The sequence below is a fragment of the Stenella coeruleoalba genome, assembly GCF_951394435.1.
Source record: "Stenella coeruleoalba genome assembly, contig: scaffold_48, whole genome shotgun sequence".
Taxonomy (NCBI): domain Eukaryota; kingdom Metazoa; phylum Chordata; class Mammalia; order Artiodactyla; family Delphinidae; genus Stenella; species Stenella coeruleoalba.
This window is the reverse complement of record NW_027646083.1, coordinates 235972-252782: the sequence shown is the minus strand read 5'-3', so window position 1 is coordinate 252782 and position 16811 is coordinate 235972. Positions and strand designations below refer to the sequence as shown.

At 43.7% G+C, this 16811-nt stretch overlaps 1 long non-coding RNA gene across 37 annotated transcripts in view; it reads right to left on the bottom strand.

The window, feature by feature from the left end:
* LOC307181352 overlaps positions 1-16811 on the bottom strand; it is a 1649813-nt gene that overhangs the window by 1400744 nt on the left and 232258 nt on the right. Inside the window, exon 5 of one of the 37 annotated variants that reach the window (XR_013826483.1) lies at positions 13862-13880. The exons of 35 other annotated variants lie outside the window; for them this stretch is intronic. This is a non-coding gene — a long non-coding RNA (uncharacterized lncRNA). Of the gene's footprint in view, positions 1-13861; positions 13881-15440; positions 15460-16811 lie in introns of those variants that run through there. One more of the 37 variants, XR_013826484.1, reaches the window with a different exon arrangement.

Below are 16811 nucleotides of genomic sequence, written 5' to 3'. Positions count from 1 at the left end.
GTGGACGAGCAGGGAGGCAGGGGTCCTGGGGACAATCAACGTCACCGGGAGGCTGCTGGGGAGAAGCTCTGACCCTCGCCCCAGGGTATGAGGGCTCCCAACTCAGCACTCAGCAGTTACAGAAGAAGGGTCTGCACCCTCAGCACTCCAAGAATGAGGAACGGGACAAAAGGCAGAGGAGGGGTTTGTCCCCAGCAAAGCCCATTAAAAATCCCTGGGAGATAAAAATAGAATCTGGGCAATAAAGTCAAGTCTAACCTTTTTTATCCTTTGTGCTTTGTCTAATTTCACGTGCTCCTAGGGTCCCGCATGCAGAGGTTCCACACCCGGCACTTCAGACCAGATTTCCTAGTGCAGAATGGCTGGGTCGACACCTCAGCTCCTGGGGCCCAGTGCAGACTCCACGATATAGAGCCTGAGCTACAGCCAACCCGGCCCTCGAGAGCTCCGCCACCTCCCTCCCTCCCACTGACTCTGACAGGATCTCTACACAGCAGCCCAGCCCACAGCCCACGGGGTAGTGCATGCTCTCACCTCTCCATTCTCTGATCAAAATATAAAGTTTCCTTTGCTTGTGAACCAAACTCAGTCTCGATCTGTTGGCCCCAATGACACTGGGCAGGGGGACACTTGTTGGGGTCCACTCTGGAGGATCAGTAACAGAAATTGAGACTATTGTAACCTCAATGAACAGATGTGTGAGCCAAACTGTAGTTAACATAGAACAGTGTATAAGGCTCGGGTAAAATAAGATGTTTTTAACACTTCCATTTGATATTTCCATCACTTTTTATAAGCAAGTTCAGTGAAAAGGTTTGTCTTATTTGTCAGGTCAATATTAGAGAAACGAAGTGATTTCTTTCCAAGGATGTACAGCTAATAATCTTGGTTAAACCTTCAATCTTGTTTTAAATGCTTTTCCATTGAAAATGATACCTCTCTTTCAGCTCCCCCATTTCTGAGAAGTATAAAATCTTATAATTTATTATTACCAAAGGGGAAAGGTGGGAGGAGGGATAAATTAACAGTTTGGAATGAACACATACACACTGCTATGTATAAAATAGATCATCAACAAGGAACTACTGTATAGCACAGGGAACTACACTCAACATTTTGCAATAACCTATAAGGGGAAATAATCTGAAAAAGAATAGATATTTTTATTGACATCATCTATCAATGACAGTTAAAGTGTAGCCTAAGGGAAGCTGGTGGTGAGTGCTTCTGACCCTGAAGACTTCAATCATCTAAAGTTTGGACTCTGCCTACTTCCCAAGGCCCTTAATGAACATATGTGTAGCCGTAGCTTAAAAACTTCCCCAGTTTGGGTTTTGGGGAGACACTGATTTTGAAAAAGCCCTGGTGTTCTCCTTACATGAATGGGACTCTTCCTACTGCTAAAACATGTCTGTCACACCCAGAGGATGGTATACCATCTGATCGGGAAGAGTTTGGAAAAGGCATCTTATCTCCTCATCTCCTGGTGCTCGGGTTCACCCCTCCAGCGTCTTTACTAACAGTCTCCCCACTTGGAGATGTCAGCACTGTCAACATCCTGTTGCGTACAGTTTGGAATTTGTCCAGAGGATGAAGCGGAAGGATGAGGAACAATGAGAGACAAGTCCTAGGTGTTCAGACAGGCACATGTCACTCTAATTTCCAATCAGGAAGACGAATTGACCAAAGGCTAGGGTTGCCCATGGAAACAGTATAGGGCTTGAGGAAATCCCGCTGCTTTGTGGCCAGTTCCCATAAACACGAGTTGAACAATGGAACTCAGGGGCAGTAAAATTCACAAAACTGCAGAGTTGAAAATATCCATCACTGAAAAATGTCTTGAGGAAAGTCAGAGAAAAGGACTTGTAAGCAAGGGAGAATGGCAGGAAAGGGATTTGAGGAGGTAGAAAGGACTCGCCATTAAGCACAAGAAAAGGAGCTGAACATTGCCAACATTGCAGTTGGCCAAAAAGGGTGTATGCGTTCTTTTCTGTATATATTCAAGAAAAGGGCATACACTTTTTTAGCCAACCAAACAAGTGGGCACTGGAAGTCAATACTACAAAAGATATCACTTCGCATCAGTCAGAAGAGCCATCCTCATAAAGCGTAAACAACAGAAATGCAGGACAGGGCAACGAGAAGAGGGAGCCCTGTGAGACTTATAGTGGAAATGTATATTGCCAACGGCCATTCTGGAGAAGTGTATTGTGTTTACTAAAGCATCTAAAAAATGAGCTACAGAGCATAGGGCACTTGCACTCATGGGCGTATATCTTGGGAAAAACAAAAATCGAGAGGACACAGGCACCCCAATGTTTACCCCCTCTCTGTTTAAAAGATCCTCGACTAGGATATAACTTAAATGTCTCTGGAGGGAAAAAATGGATAGAGATGTGGTACTTAGGTAGAGTGGAATATTATTCAGCCTGGAAATCAATGAAATATGGCCAGTTGTAACAGCTCCGGAGGAGTTACGTATGATCATTCTAAGTGACAGAATTCAAAAAGAAAAAGACACATATCATAAGATATCACTTAAAGGTGGAATCCAAAATGGCTACACATGAAATAAATTACAAAACAAAAACATAGTCAAATATGTAGAAAACATGCATAAGGCTGCTAAACGGGAAAGGTGGGGAGGGGTGAGGCATCATCCAGGAGGTTGAAATTAGCAAAGATACCATTCCAAATACCAAACTGATAATCAACAAGGCCTACACGGTAGCTAAAAGAACTGCACTCAGCACACTCAAGTCACCGGAAAAGAATATATACGACTGGTAAGAATCTGAAAAAGAATTTATTGATGTCTCTCTGTACGTGAATCAAGTGGATGTACAGCAGCAAGAAACAGAGCTTTGAAAATCAGCTGTAACCAATATAGTAATAAATTGAAAAAAATAAACGACAGAGAGACAGAGAAAACCTCTTACAACTTTTCCTCAGGGATGGTGATGCAACATGGATTGAACACATCTAGACCCACAGCAGGATGAGACATAAGGCTGGAAACTGTTTGCGCTAAGAGAAATGTGAGGTTGGGTGAGGAAATGCACACCCTTTAAAGTAATACTACCTGGTACCCATTCAATGGGTCCCAAATCTGCAGGTTCAAGGGATCTTCCTACAGCTAAAACATGCATGGAAAACCCAGAGGACTGTACACCATGTGATCGGGAGATGTGTCTAAAATGCACCTCATTTATCCTCTCCTGGTGCTCCTGTTCACCATTCCAGCCACGCTACTTAGAATCTCCCCACTTGGAGAATCAGCACATTTAAACTTCTGTTTCACACATTTTGCAAATTGTGAGGAGGATGAACGGGAAGAGGGGGAACCAATGAGAGAAGAGTTGTAGGGGTTTGGACGGGCACATATCACTCTAATTTCCCATTAAGAGTAAGAATTAAAGAAAGGCTCAGCCTGCCTCGCCGGAGCCAAAATAGGGCCTGAAGCAATCCTGCGGGTTTGAGGCCAGCTCACAAAAGAGCAACTTAAAAAATGGAGCTCAGGGTCACTGCAATTCACAAACCTGCAGAGTTATAAATGAAAACTAACGTCCAAAAATATGTTGAGGTAAGGCAAAGAAGAGGATCTGAATGCAAGACAGAATTGCAAGAAACAGATTTCAAGAGATAGATTGGACTCGTCTTTAACGCACATGAAAAGCGGCAGAATTTCGACAATGATGCAGTTGGCCCAAAAGGGCGTATGCGTTTTTTCCTGATTATATCCAGGAAAAAACGCATACGCACTTTATGGGCAACGAAGCAAGCAAGCAATGCAAATGTGCACAACAAAGAAGTCTCACTTCCCACCGGTCAAAAGGGCCATCCTAAAAAATTGTAAAAACCAGAAATGCAGGACAGGCCATGGAGAACAGGGAGCCTTTATACGCTGATGGGCAGTGTGTGAACTGCCGAGAGCCACTCTGGAGAAGTGTATGGTGGTTCCTAAATCATCTAAAAAACAGAGCTACAGAGCATAGGACACTTCCAATCATGGGAGTATATCTAGGGAAGTCTAAAAATCAACAAGACACAAGCACACCACAGTTTAGGGCTACTCTGTTTACAAGAACCTCAACTTCAGTACACCTTAAATATCCCAGGAAAGAGAACAATGGATAAAGAAGATGTGGTACTTATGTACAATGGAATATCTCTTCACCATGAAATCAATGTAATAAGGCTAGTAGAAGGATAAAGAGTGGATTTAGGTCCGATAATACTACTTGAAATAAGTCAAACAGAAAAAGAAACATATCATAAGATATCACTTATAGAGGGAGGGTAAATATGGCTGCACAAGAAATGAATTACAGAACAGAACAGTGTCTCACATTTAGAAAACACACTTATGTCAGCTTAAGGGGAAAGGAGAGGTGGGGTGATGCATAAAACCAGAGTTTGAAATTAGCACAGATACCGTTCAATAAACCAAATAGGTATTAGACAAGATCTACACCTTGCTCAATGAACAGGCCTCAACACACCCTATACACCGCAGAGAAATATATCTGAGGAATAAGAATCTTAAAACCCATGTATTGATATATCTCCATAAGGGAATCAAGTGTGTGCAGAGCGGCACAAACACAGCAGTGAAAAGGAGCTAAACCCCATTATAGAAATAAATTTTAAAAACAAAACGCTGAAACAATGAAAGAGAGAAAAATTCTTACAAAATTCGCTCAGGGGCTGTGATGCAACCTGGATTGACCACATATAAACCCACAGCTGGATAAGACATAAGGCTGGACACTTGGGGCTGACAGGATTGGTGAGCTTTGGTGAGCAACTGCCGAAAGTTTAATGCAATACTTCATGCTACTCAGTCCAAGGGTCCCAACACTCCAGGTTGAAGGGAATCTTCCTACAGCTAAACCATGCTTGGGAAACCCAGCGACTGGTATACCATATGATCGGGAAAGGTTTCTAAAACGCACCTCATTTTTCCTCTCCTGGGGCTCCGGATCGACATTCCAGCCGCTTTACTAACAACATCCCCACATGGAGTCAATGCCTTTAAGTTCTGGTATCGCACAGTCTGCAGTTAGTGCAGAGGATGAATGGGAATAGGGGGAACCAGTGAGAAACTAGCTGTAGCGGTTTCAATGGGCACATGTCACTCTAATATCACATCAGTAAGAAGAATTAACCAAAGGCACAGCAAGGTGCCCCAGAAGAAAAATAGGGCTTCAAGGAATCCTGTGGTTATGGGGCAAGACCACAAAAATAAGAGCTAAAAAATGGAGCTAAGGGCCACTGCAATTCAAAAACCTGCAGAGTTATAAAGGCCAACTATTTTTAAAAAATATATTGAGGTAAGGCTATGAAGAGGCACTGAAAGCAAGGCAGAATTGCAGGAAACCGATTTCAGGAGGTAGACTGGAATTGCATTGAAAGCATATGAAGAGAGTCAGAAACTCGACAATGATGCACTTGGCCAAAAAGGGCGTATGGGTTTTTTCCTGAATATATTCAGGAAAAAACGCATACGCACTTTTTGGCCAACCAAGCAAGCTTGCAAAGGAAATCTGCACTACAATGAAGTCTCACTTCCACCCGGTCAAAAGGGCCATCTGAAAAAAGTGTAAAATCCAGAAAGGCACAACAGGCCATGGAGAACTGGGAGCCATCTTATGCTGATGGGCGGGATGTAAATTGCCAACAGCCACTCTGGAGAAGTGTATGGTGTTTCCTGAAACATCTAAAAAACAAAGCAACAGAGCCTAGGGCACTTCCACTTATGGTCCTATAGCTTAGGGAAATTAAAATCAAAAAGACACAGCCACCCCAAAGTTTGGGACGGCTCTGTTTACAAGAACCTCGTTTACGGTACAAGTTCAATATCACAAAAAGTGAAAAATGGATAAAGAACTTGTGGTACTTACGTACAATGCAATATCACTCAGCAATGAAATCTATGTCATCAGGCCCGTAGCAGCATAATGAGTGGATTCAGGTATGATGATTCGAACTGAAATAAGTCACACAGAAAAGAAACATCATAAGGTATCACTAATACACAGAATGTGAACTTGGCTACACATGAACTGAATTACAAAACAGAACAGTGTCTCAAGTTTAGAAAACCAACTTATGCTTGCTTAAGGGGGAAGGTGAGTTGGGGTGCTGCATAAAACCAGAGATTGAAATGAGCACAGATAAAGTTCCTTAAGCCAAATATGGAATAGACAAGAGCTACTCCTTGCTCAACGAAATGGACTCAACACCCCATATTAAACGCCTAAGAATGTACCTGACTAGTAAGTATCTTAAAACCTATGGATTGCTATGTCTCCAAAAGAAAATCAAGCGTGTGTACAGGGGAATAAACGCAGCAGTGATAGGATTGGAGAGGTTCGGTGAGCAAATGAAGACCCTTTGAAGTCATATTGCATGGTACCCATTCCACGGGTCTCAACTCTCCAGGTTTAAGGTATTCATCCTTCAGCTAAAACATGCATGTGGAACCCAGAGTATGATCAACCATGTGAACGGGAGACGTGTTCAAATATGTCTCAGTTTTCCTCCCCTGGTACTCGGGTGCAACATTCCAGACGCTTTACTAACACTCTCCCGACTTGGAGAGTCAGTCCCTTTAACCTCCTGTTTGGCCCAGTTTGCAATTTCAGCGGAAGATGTACAGGAATAGGGAGAACCAATGAGAGGCTAGCTGCAGCTGTCTGGACGGGCAAATTTAACTCTAATTACCCACCAGGAAGAGGAATTAACCAAAGGCTCAGCATGCCGGGCCGGAAAAAGATTAGGGCCTGAAGCCATCCTGCGGGGTTGCGGCCAGCTCAAAAGAAAGCGAGTTGAAGAAAGGAGCTCAGGGGCACTGTAATTCACAAACCTGCAGAGTTATAAATGACAGCTATCGTCCAAAAATAGACTGAAGTAAGGCTGCCAAGAGGACTTGAAAGCGGGGCAGAATTGCAGGAAACCGATTTCAGGAGGTAGACTGGAATTGCATTGAAAGCATAGGAAAAGAGGCAGAACGTCCACAATGATGCACTTGGCCAAAAAGGGCGTATGCGTTTTTTCCTGAATATATTCAGGAAAAAACGCATACGCCCTTTTTGGCCAACCAAGCAAGCTTGCAAAGGAAATCTGCACTACAATGAAGTCTCACTTCCCCCCGGTCAAAAGGGCCATCTGAAAAAAGTGTAAAATCCAGAAAGGCAGGACAGGCCATGGAGAACTGGGAGCCTTGTTATGCTGATGGGCGGGATGTAAATTGCCAACAGACACTGGGGAGAAGTGTATGGTGTTTCCTGAAACATCTAAAACACAAAGCAACAGAGCCTAGGGCACTGCCACTTATGGTCCTATAGCTTAGGGAAATTAAAATCAAAAAGACACAGCCACCCCAAAGTTTGGGACGCCTCTGTTTACAAGAACCTCGTTTACAGTACAAGTTCAACATCGCAGAAAGTGAAAAATGGATAAAGAAGTTGTGGTATTTACTTACAAAGCAATATCACTCAGCAATGAAATCTATGTCATCAGGCCCTTAGCAGAACAATGAGTGGATTCAGGTATGATGATTCTAACTGAAATAAGTCACACAGAAAAAGAAACATCATAAGATATCAGTAATACACGGAATGTAAACTTGGCTACACAGGAACTGAATTACAGAACAGAACAGGGTCTCAAATTTAGAAAACCAACTTATGCTTGCTTAAGGGTAAAGGTGAGTTGGGGTGCTGCATAAAACCAGAGATTGAAATGAGCACAGATAAAGTTCCTTAAGCCAAATATGGAATAGACAAGAGCTACTCCTTGCTCAACGAAATGGACTCAACACCGCATATTAAACGCCTAAGAATGTACCTGACTAGTAAGTATCGTAAAACCTATGGATTGCTATGTCTCCAAAAGAGAATCAAGCATGTGTACAGGGGCATAAACGCAGCAGTGATAGGATTGGAGAGGTTCGGTGAGCAAATGAAGACCCTTTGAAGTCATATTGCATGGTACCCATTACACGGGTCTAAACTCTCCAGGTTTAAGGTATTCTTCCTTCAGCTAAAACATGCATGTGGAACCCAAGTATGATCAACCATGTGAACGGGAGACGTGTTCAAATATGTCTCAGTTTTGCTCCCCTGGTACTCGGGTGCAACATTCCAGACGCTTTACTAACAGTCTCCCCACTTGGAGAGTCAGCGCCTTTAACCTCCTGTTTGGCCCAGTTTGCAATTTCTGCGGAAGATGAACAGGAATAGCGAGAACCAATGAGAGGCTAGCTGGAGGTGTCTGGACGGGCAAATTTGACTCTCATTTCCCACCAGGAAGAGGAAATAACCAAAGGCTCAGCGTGCCGTACCGGAACCAGATTAGGGCCTGAAGCCATCCTGCGGTGTTGCGGCCAGCTCAAAAGAAAGCGAGTTGAAGAAAGGAGCTCAGGGGCACTGTAATTCACAAACCTGCAGAGTTATAAATGACAGCTATCGTCCAAAAATAGACTGAAGTAAGGCTGCCAAGAGGACTTGAAAGCGGGGCAGAATTGCAGGAAACCGATTGCAGGAGGTAGACTGGAATTGCATTGAAAGCATAGGAAAAGAGGCAGAACGTCCACAATGATGCACTTGGCCAAAAAGGGCGTATGCGTTTTTTCCTGAATATATTCAGGAAAAAACGCATACGCCCTTTTTGGCCAACCAAGCAAGCTTGCAAAGGAAATCTGCACTACAATGAAGTCTCACTTCCCCCCGGTCAAAAGGGCCATCTGAAAAAAGTGTAAAATCCAGAAAGTCAGGACAGGCCATGGAGAACTGGGAGCCTTGTTATGCTGATGGGCGGGATGTAAATTGCCAACAGACACTCGGGAGAACTGTATGGTGTCTCCTGAAACATCTAAAAAACAAAGCAACAGAGCCTAGGGCACTTCCACTTATGGTCCTATAGCTTAGGGAAATTAAAATCAAAAAGACACAGCCACCCCAAAGTTTGGAATGGCTCTGTTTACAAGAACCTCGTTTACAGTACAAGTTCAACATCGCAGAAAGTGAAAAATGGATAAAGAAGTTGTGGTATTTACTTACAAAGCAATATCACTCAGCAATGAAATCTGTGTCATCAGGCCCTTAGCAGCACAATGAGTGGATTCAGGTATGATGATTTTAACTGAAATAAGTCACACAGAAAAAGAAACATCATAAGATATCAGTAATACACGGAATGTAAACTTGGCTACACAGGAACTGAATTACAGAACAGAACAGGGTCTCAAATTTAGAAAACCAACTTATTCTTGCTTAAGGGTAAAGGTGAGTTGGGGTGCTGCATAAAACCAGAGATTGAAATGAGCACAGATGAAGTTCCTTAAGCCAAATATGGAATAGACAAGAGCTACTCCTTGCTCAACGAAATGGACTCAACACCCCATATTAAACGCCTAAGAATGTACCTGACTAGTAAGTATCTTAAAACCTATGGATTGCTATGTCTCCGAAAGAGAATCAAGCATGTGTACAGGGGCATAAACGCAGCAGTGATAGGATTGGAGAGGTTCGGTGAGCAAATGAAGACCCTTTGAAGTCATATTGCATGGTACCCATTCCACGGGTTTCAACTACGCAGGTTTTAGGTATTCTTCCTTCAGCTAAAACATGCATGTGGAACCTAGAGTATGATCAACCATGTGATCGGGAGACGTGTTCAAATATGTCTCTGTTTTCCTCCCCTGGTACTCGGGTGCAACATTCCAGACTCTTTACTAACACTCTCCCCACTTGGAGAGTCAGTCCCTTTAACCTCCTGTTTGGCCCAGTTTGCAATTTCTGCGGAAGATGAACAGGAATAGCGAGAACCAATGAGAGGCTAGCTGGAGGTGTCTGGACGGGCAAATTTAACTCTCATTTCCCACCAGGAAGAGGAATTAACCAAAGGCTCAGCATGCCGGGCCGGAACCAGATTAGGGCCTGAAGCCATCCTGCGGTGTTGCGGCCAGGTCACAAGAAAACGAGTTGAAGAAAGGAGCTCAGGGGCACTGTAATTCACAAACCTGCAGAGTTATAAATGACAGCTATCGTCCAAAAATAGACTGAAGTAAGGCTGCCAAGAGGACTTGAAAGCGGGGCAGAATTGCAGGAAACCGATTTCAGGAGGTAGACTGGAATTGCATTGAAAGCATAGGAAAAGAGGCAGAACGTCCACAATGATGCACTTGGCCAAAAAGGGCGTATGCGTTTTTTCCTGAATATAATCAGGAAAAAACGCATACGCGCTTTTTGGCCAACCAAGCAAGCTTGCAAAGGAAATCTGCACTACAATGAAGTCTCACTTCCCCCCGGTCAAAAGGGCCATCTGAAAAAAGTGTAAAATCCAGAAAGGCAACAGGCCATTGAGAACTGGGAGCCTTGTTATGCTGATGGGCGGGATGTAAATTGCCAACAGACACTCGGGAGAAGTGTATGGTGTTTCCTGAAACATCTAAAAAACAAAGCAACAGAGCCTAGGGCACTTCCACTTATGGTCCTATAGCTTAGGGAAATTAAAATCAAAAAGACACAGCCACCCCAAAGTTTGGAACGGCTCTGTTTACAAGAACCTCGTTTACAGTACAAGTTCAACATCGCAGAAAGTGAAAAATGGATAAAGAACTTGTGGTACTTACGTACAATGCAGTATCACTCAGCAATGAAATCTATGTCATCAGGCCCGTAGCAGCATAATGAGTAGATTCAGGTACGATGATTCTAACTGAAATAAGTCACACAGAAAAAGAAACATCATAAGATATCAGTAATACACGGAATGTAAACTTGGCTACACAGGAACTGAATTCCAAAACAGAACAGGGTCTCAAATTTAGAAAACCAACTTATGCTTGCTTAAGGGGAAAGGTGAGTTGGGTTGCTGCATAAAACCAGAGATTGAAATGAGCACAGATAAAGTTCCTTAAGCCAAATATGGAATAGACAAGAGCTACTCCTTGCTCAATGAAATGGACTCAACACCGCATATTAAACGCCTAAGAATGTACCTGACTAGTAAGTATCTTAAAACCTATGGATTGCTATGTCTCCGAAAGAGAATCAACCATGTGTACAGGGGCATAAACGCAGCAGTGATAGGATTGGAGAGGTTCGGTGAGCAAATGAAGACCCTTTGAAGTCATATTGCATGGTACCCATTCCACGGGTTTCAACTACCCAGGTTTTAGGTATTCTTCCTTCAGCTAAAACATGCATGTGGAACCCAGAGTATGATCAACCATGTGATCGGGAGACGTGTTCAAATATGTCTCAGTTTTCCTCCCCTGGTACTCGGGTGCAACATTCCAGACGCTTTACTAACACTCTCCCCACTTGGAGAGTCAACGCCTTTAACCTCCTGTTTGGCCCAGTTTGCAATTTCTGCGGAAGATGAACAGGAATAGCGAGAACCAATGGGAGGCTAGCTGGAGGTGTCTGGACGGGCAAATTTAACTCTCATTTCCCACCAGGAGGAGGAAATAACCAAAGGCTCAGCGTGCCGTGCCAGAACCAGATTAGGGCCTGAAGCCATCCTGCGGTGTTGCGGCCAGGTCACAAGAAAGCGAGTTGAAGAAAGGAGCTCAGGGGCACTGTAATTCACAAACCTGCAGAGTTATAAATGACAGCTATCGTCCAAAAATAGACTGAAATAAGGCTGCCAAGAGGACTTGAAAGCGGGGCAGAATTGCAGGAAACCGATTTCAGGAGGTAGACTGAAATTGCATTGAAAGCATAGGAAAAGAGGCAGAACGTCCACAATGATGCACTTGGCCAAAAAGGGCGTATGCGTTTTTTCCTGAATATATTCAGGAAAAAACGCATACGCCCTTTTTGGCCAACCAAGCAAGCTTGCAAAGGAAATCTGCACTACAATGAAGTCTCACTTCCCCCCGGTCAAAAGGGCCATCTGAAAAAAGGGTAAAATCCAGAAAGGCAGGACAGGCCATGGAGAACTGGGAGCCTTGTTATGCTGATGGGCGGGATGTAAATTGCCAACAGACACTCGGGAGAAGTGTATGGTGTTTCCTGAAACATCTAAAACACAAAGCAACAGAGCCTAGGGCACTGCCACTTATGGTCCTATAGCTTAGGGAAATTAAAATCAAAAAGACACAGCCACCCCAAAGTTTGGGACGCCTCTGTTTACAAGAACCTCGTTTACAGTACAAGTTCAACATCGCAGAAAGTGAAAAATGGATAAAGAAGTTGTGGTATTTACTTACAAAGCAATATCACTCAGCAATGAAATCTATGTCATCAGGCCCTTAGCAGAACAATGAGTGGATTCAGGTATGATGATTCTAACTGAAATAAGTCACACAGAAAAAGAAACATCATAAGATATCAGTAATACACGGAATGTAAACTTGGCTACACAGGAACGGAATTACAGAACAGAACAGGGTCTCAAATTTAGAAAACCAACTTATGCTTGCTTAAGGGTAAAGGTGAGTTGGGGTGCTGCATAAAACCAGAGATTGAAATGAGCACAGATAAAGTTCCTTAAGCCAAATATGGAATAGACAAGAGCTACTCCTTGCTCAACGAAATGGACTCAACACCGCATATTAAACGCCTAAGAATGTACCTGACTAGTAAGTATCGTAAAACCTATGGATTGCTATGTCTCCAAAAGAGAATCAAGCATGTGTACAGGGGCATAAACGCAGCAGTGATAGGATTGGAGAGGTTCGGTGAGCAAATGAAGACCCTTTGAAGTCATATTGCATGGTACCCATTACACGGGTCTCAACTCTCCAGGTTTAAGGTATTCTTCCTTCAGCTAAAACATGCATGTGGAACCCAAGTATGATCAACCATGTGAACGGGAGACGTGTTCAAATATGTCTCAGTTTTCCTCCCCTGGTACTCGGGTGCAACATTCCAGACGCTTTACTAACAGTCTCCCCACTTGGAGAGTCAGCGCCTTTAACCTCCTGTTTGGTCCAGTTTGCAATTTCTGCGGAAGATGAACAGGAATAGCGAGAACCAATGAGAGGCTAGCTGGAGGTGTCTGGACGGGCAAATTTAACTCTCATTTCCCACCAGGAAGAGGAAATAACCAAAGGCTCAGCATGCCGGGCCGGAACCAGATTAGGGCCTGAAGCCATCCTGCGGTGTTGCGGACAGCTCAAAAGAAAGCGAGTTGAAGAAAGGAGCTCAGGGGCACTGTAATTCACAAACCTGCAGAGTTATAAATGACAGCTATCGTCCAAAAATAGACTGAAGTAAGGCTGCCAAGAGGACTTGAAAGCGGGGCAGAATTGCAGGAAACCGATTGCAGGAGGTAGACTGGAATTGCATTGAAAGCATAGGAAAAGAGGCAGAACGTCCACAATGATGCACTTGGCCAAAAAGGGCGTATGCGTTTTTTCCTGAATATATTCAGGAAAAAACGCATACGCCCTTTTTGGCCAACCAAGCAAGCTTGCAAAGGAAATCTGCACTACAATGAAGTCTCACTTCCCCCCGGTCAAAAGGGCCATCTGAAAAAAGTGTAAAATCCAGAAAGGCAGGACAGGCCATGGAGAACTGGGAGCCTTGTTATGCTGATGGGCGGGATGTCAATTGCCAACAACCACTCGGGAGAAGTGTATGGTGTTTCCTGAAACATCTAAAAAACAAAGCAACAGAGCCTAGGGCACTTCCACTTATGGTCCTATAGCTTAGGGAAATTAAAATCAAAAAGACACAGCCACCCCAAAGTTTGGGACGCCTCTGTTTACAAGAACCTCGTTTACAGTACAAGTTCAACATCGCAGAAAGTGAAAAATGGATAAAGAAGTTGTGGTATTTACTTACAAAGCAATATCACTCAGCAATGAAATCTATGTCATCAGGCCCTTAGCAGAACAATGAGTGGATTCAGGTATGATGATTCTAACTGAAATAAGTCACACAGAAAAAGAAACATCATAAGATATCAGTAATACACGGAATGTAAACTTGGCTACACAGGAACGGAATTACAGAACAGAACAGGGTCTCAAATTTAGAAAACCAACTTATGCTTGCTTAAGGGTAAAGGTGAGTTGGGGTGCTGCATAAAACCAGAGATTGAAATGAGCACAGATAAAGTTCCTTAAGCCAAATATGGAATAGACAAGAGCTACTCCTTGCTCAACGAAATGGACTCAACACCGCATATTAAACGCCTAAGAATGTACCTGACTAGTAAGTATCGTAAAACCTATGGATTGCTATGTCTCCAAAAGAGAATCAAGCATGTGTACAGGGGCATAAACGCAGCAGTGATAGGATTGGAGAGGTTCGGTGAGCAAATGAAGACCCTTTGAAGTCATATTGCATGGTACCCATTACACGGGTCTCAACTCTCCAGGTTTAAGGTATTCTTCCTTCAGCTAAAACATGCATGTGGAACCCAAGTATGATCAACCATGTGAACGGGAGACGTGTTCAAATATGTCTCAGTTTTCCTCCCCTGGTACTCGGGTGCAACATTCCAGACGCTTTACTAACAGTCTCCCCACTTGGAGAGTCAGCGCCTTTAACCTCCTGTTTGGTCCAGTTTGCAATTTCTGCGGAAGATGAACAGGAATAGCGAGAACCAATGAGAGGCTAGCTGGAGGTGTCTGGACGGGCAAATTTAACTCTCATTTCCCACCAGGAAGAGGAAATAACCAAAGGCTCAGCATGCCGGGCCGGAACCAGATTAGGGCCTGAAGCCATCCTGCGGTGTTGCGGACAGCTCAAAAGAAAGCGAGTTGAAGAAAGGAGCTCAGGGGCACTGTAATTCACAAACCTGCAGAGTTATAAATGACAGCTATCGTCCAAAAATAGACTGAAGTAAGGCTGCCAAGAGGACTTGAAAGCGGGGCAGAATTGCAGGAAACCGATTGCAGGAGGTAGACTGGAATTGCATTGAAAGCATAGGAAAAGAGGCAGAACGTCCACAATGATGCACTTGGCCAAAAAGGGCGTATGCGTTTTTTCCTGAATATATTCAGGAAAAAACGCATACGCCCTTTTTGGCCAACCAAGCAAGCTTGCAAAGGAAATCTGCACTACAATGAAGTCTCACTTCCCCCCGGTCAAAAGGGCCATCTGAAAAAAGTGTAAAATCCAGAAAGGCAGGACAGGCCATGGAGAACTGGGAGCCTTGTTATGCTGATGGGCGGGATGTCAATTGCCAACAACCACTCGGGAGAAGTGTATGGTGTTTCCTGAAACATCTAAAAAACAAAGCAACAGAGCCTAGGGCACTTCCACTTATGGTCCTATAGCTTAGGGAAATTAAAATCAAAAAGACACAGCCACCCCAAAGTTTGGAACGGCTCTGTTTACAAGAACCTCGTTTACAGTACAAGTTCAACATCGCAGAAAGTGAAAAATGGATAAAGAACTTGTGGTACTTACGTACAATGCAGTATCACTCAGCAATGAAATCTATGTCATCAGGCCCGTAGCAGCATAACGAGTGGATTCAGGTACGATGATTCTAACTGAAATAAGTCACACAGAAAAAGAAACATCATAAGATATCACTAATACACGAAATGTAAACTTGGCTACACAGGAACTGAATTCCAAAACAGAACAGGGTCACAAATTTAGAAAACCAACTATGCTTGCTTAAGGGGAAAGGTGAGTTGGGTTGCTGCATAAAACCAGAGATTGAAATGAGCACAGATAAAGTTCCTTAAGCGAAATATGGAATAGACAAGAGCTACTCCTTGCTCAACGAAATGGACTCAACACCCCATATTAAAAGCCTAAGAATGTACCTGACTAGTAAGTATCTTAAAACCTATGGATTGCTATGTCTCCGAAAGAGAATCAAGCATGTGTACAGGGGCATAAACGCAGCAGTGCTAGGATTGGAGAGGTTCGGTGAGCAAATGAAGACCCTTTGAAGTCATATTGCATGGTACCCATTCCACAGGTTTCAACTACCCAGGTTTAAGGTATTCTTCCTTCAGCTAAAACATGCATGTGGAACCTAGAGTGTGATCAACCATTTGATCGGGAGACGTGTTCAAATATGTCTCAGTTTTCCTCCCCTGGTACTCGGGTGCAACATTCCAGACGCTTTACTAACACTCTCCCCACTTGGAGAGTCAGTCCCTTTAACCTCCTGTTTGGCCCAGTTTGCAATTTCTGCGGAAGATGAACAGGAATAGCGAGAACCAATTAGAGGCTAGCTGGAGGTGTCTGGATGGGCAAATTTAACTCTCATTTCCCACCAGGAAGAGGAATTAACCAAAGGCTCAGCATGCCGTGCCGGAACCAGATTAGGGCCTGAAGCCATCCTGCGGTGTTGCGGCCAGGTCACAAGAAAGCGAGTTGAAGAAAGGAGCTCAGGGGCACTGTAATTCACAAACCTGCAGAGTTATAAATGACAGCTATCGTCCAAAAATAGACTGAAGTAAGGCTGCCAAGAGGACTTGAAAGCGGGGCAGAATTGCAGGAAACCGATTTCAGGAGGTAGACTGGAATTGCATTGAAAGCATAGGAAAAGAGGCAGAACGTCCACAATGATGCACTTGGCCAAAAAGTGCGTATGCGTTTTTTCCTGAATATAATCAGGAAAAAACCCATACGCCCTTTTTGGCCAACCAAGCAAGCTTGCAAAGGAAATCTGCACTACAATGAAGTCTCACTTCCCCCCGGTCAAAAGGGCCATCTGAAAAAAGTGTAAAATCCAGAAACGCAACAGGCCATTGAGAACTGGGAGCCTTGTTATGCTGATGGGCGGGATGTAAATTGCCAACAGACACTTGGGAGAACTGTATGGTGTCTCCTGAAACATCTAAAAAACAAAGCAACAGAGCCTAGGGCACTTCCACTTAT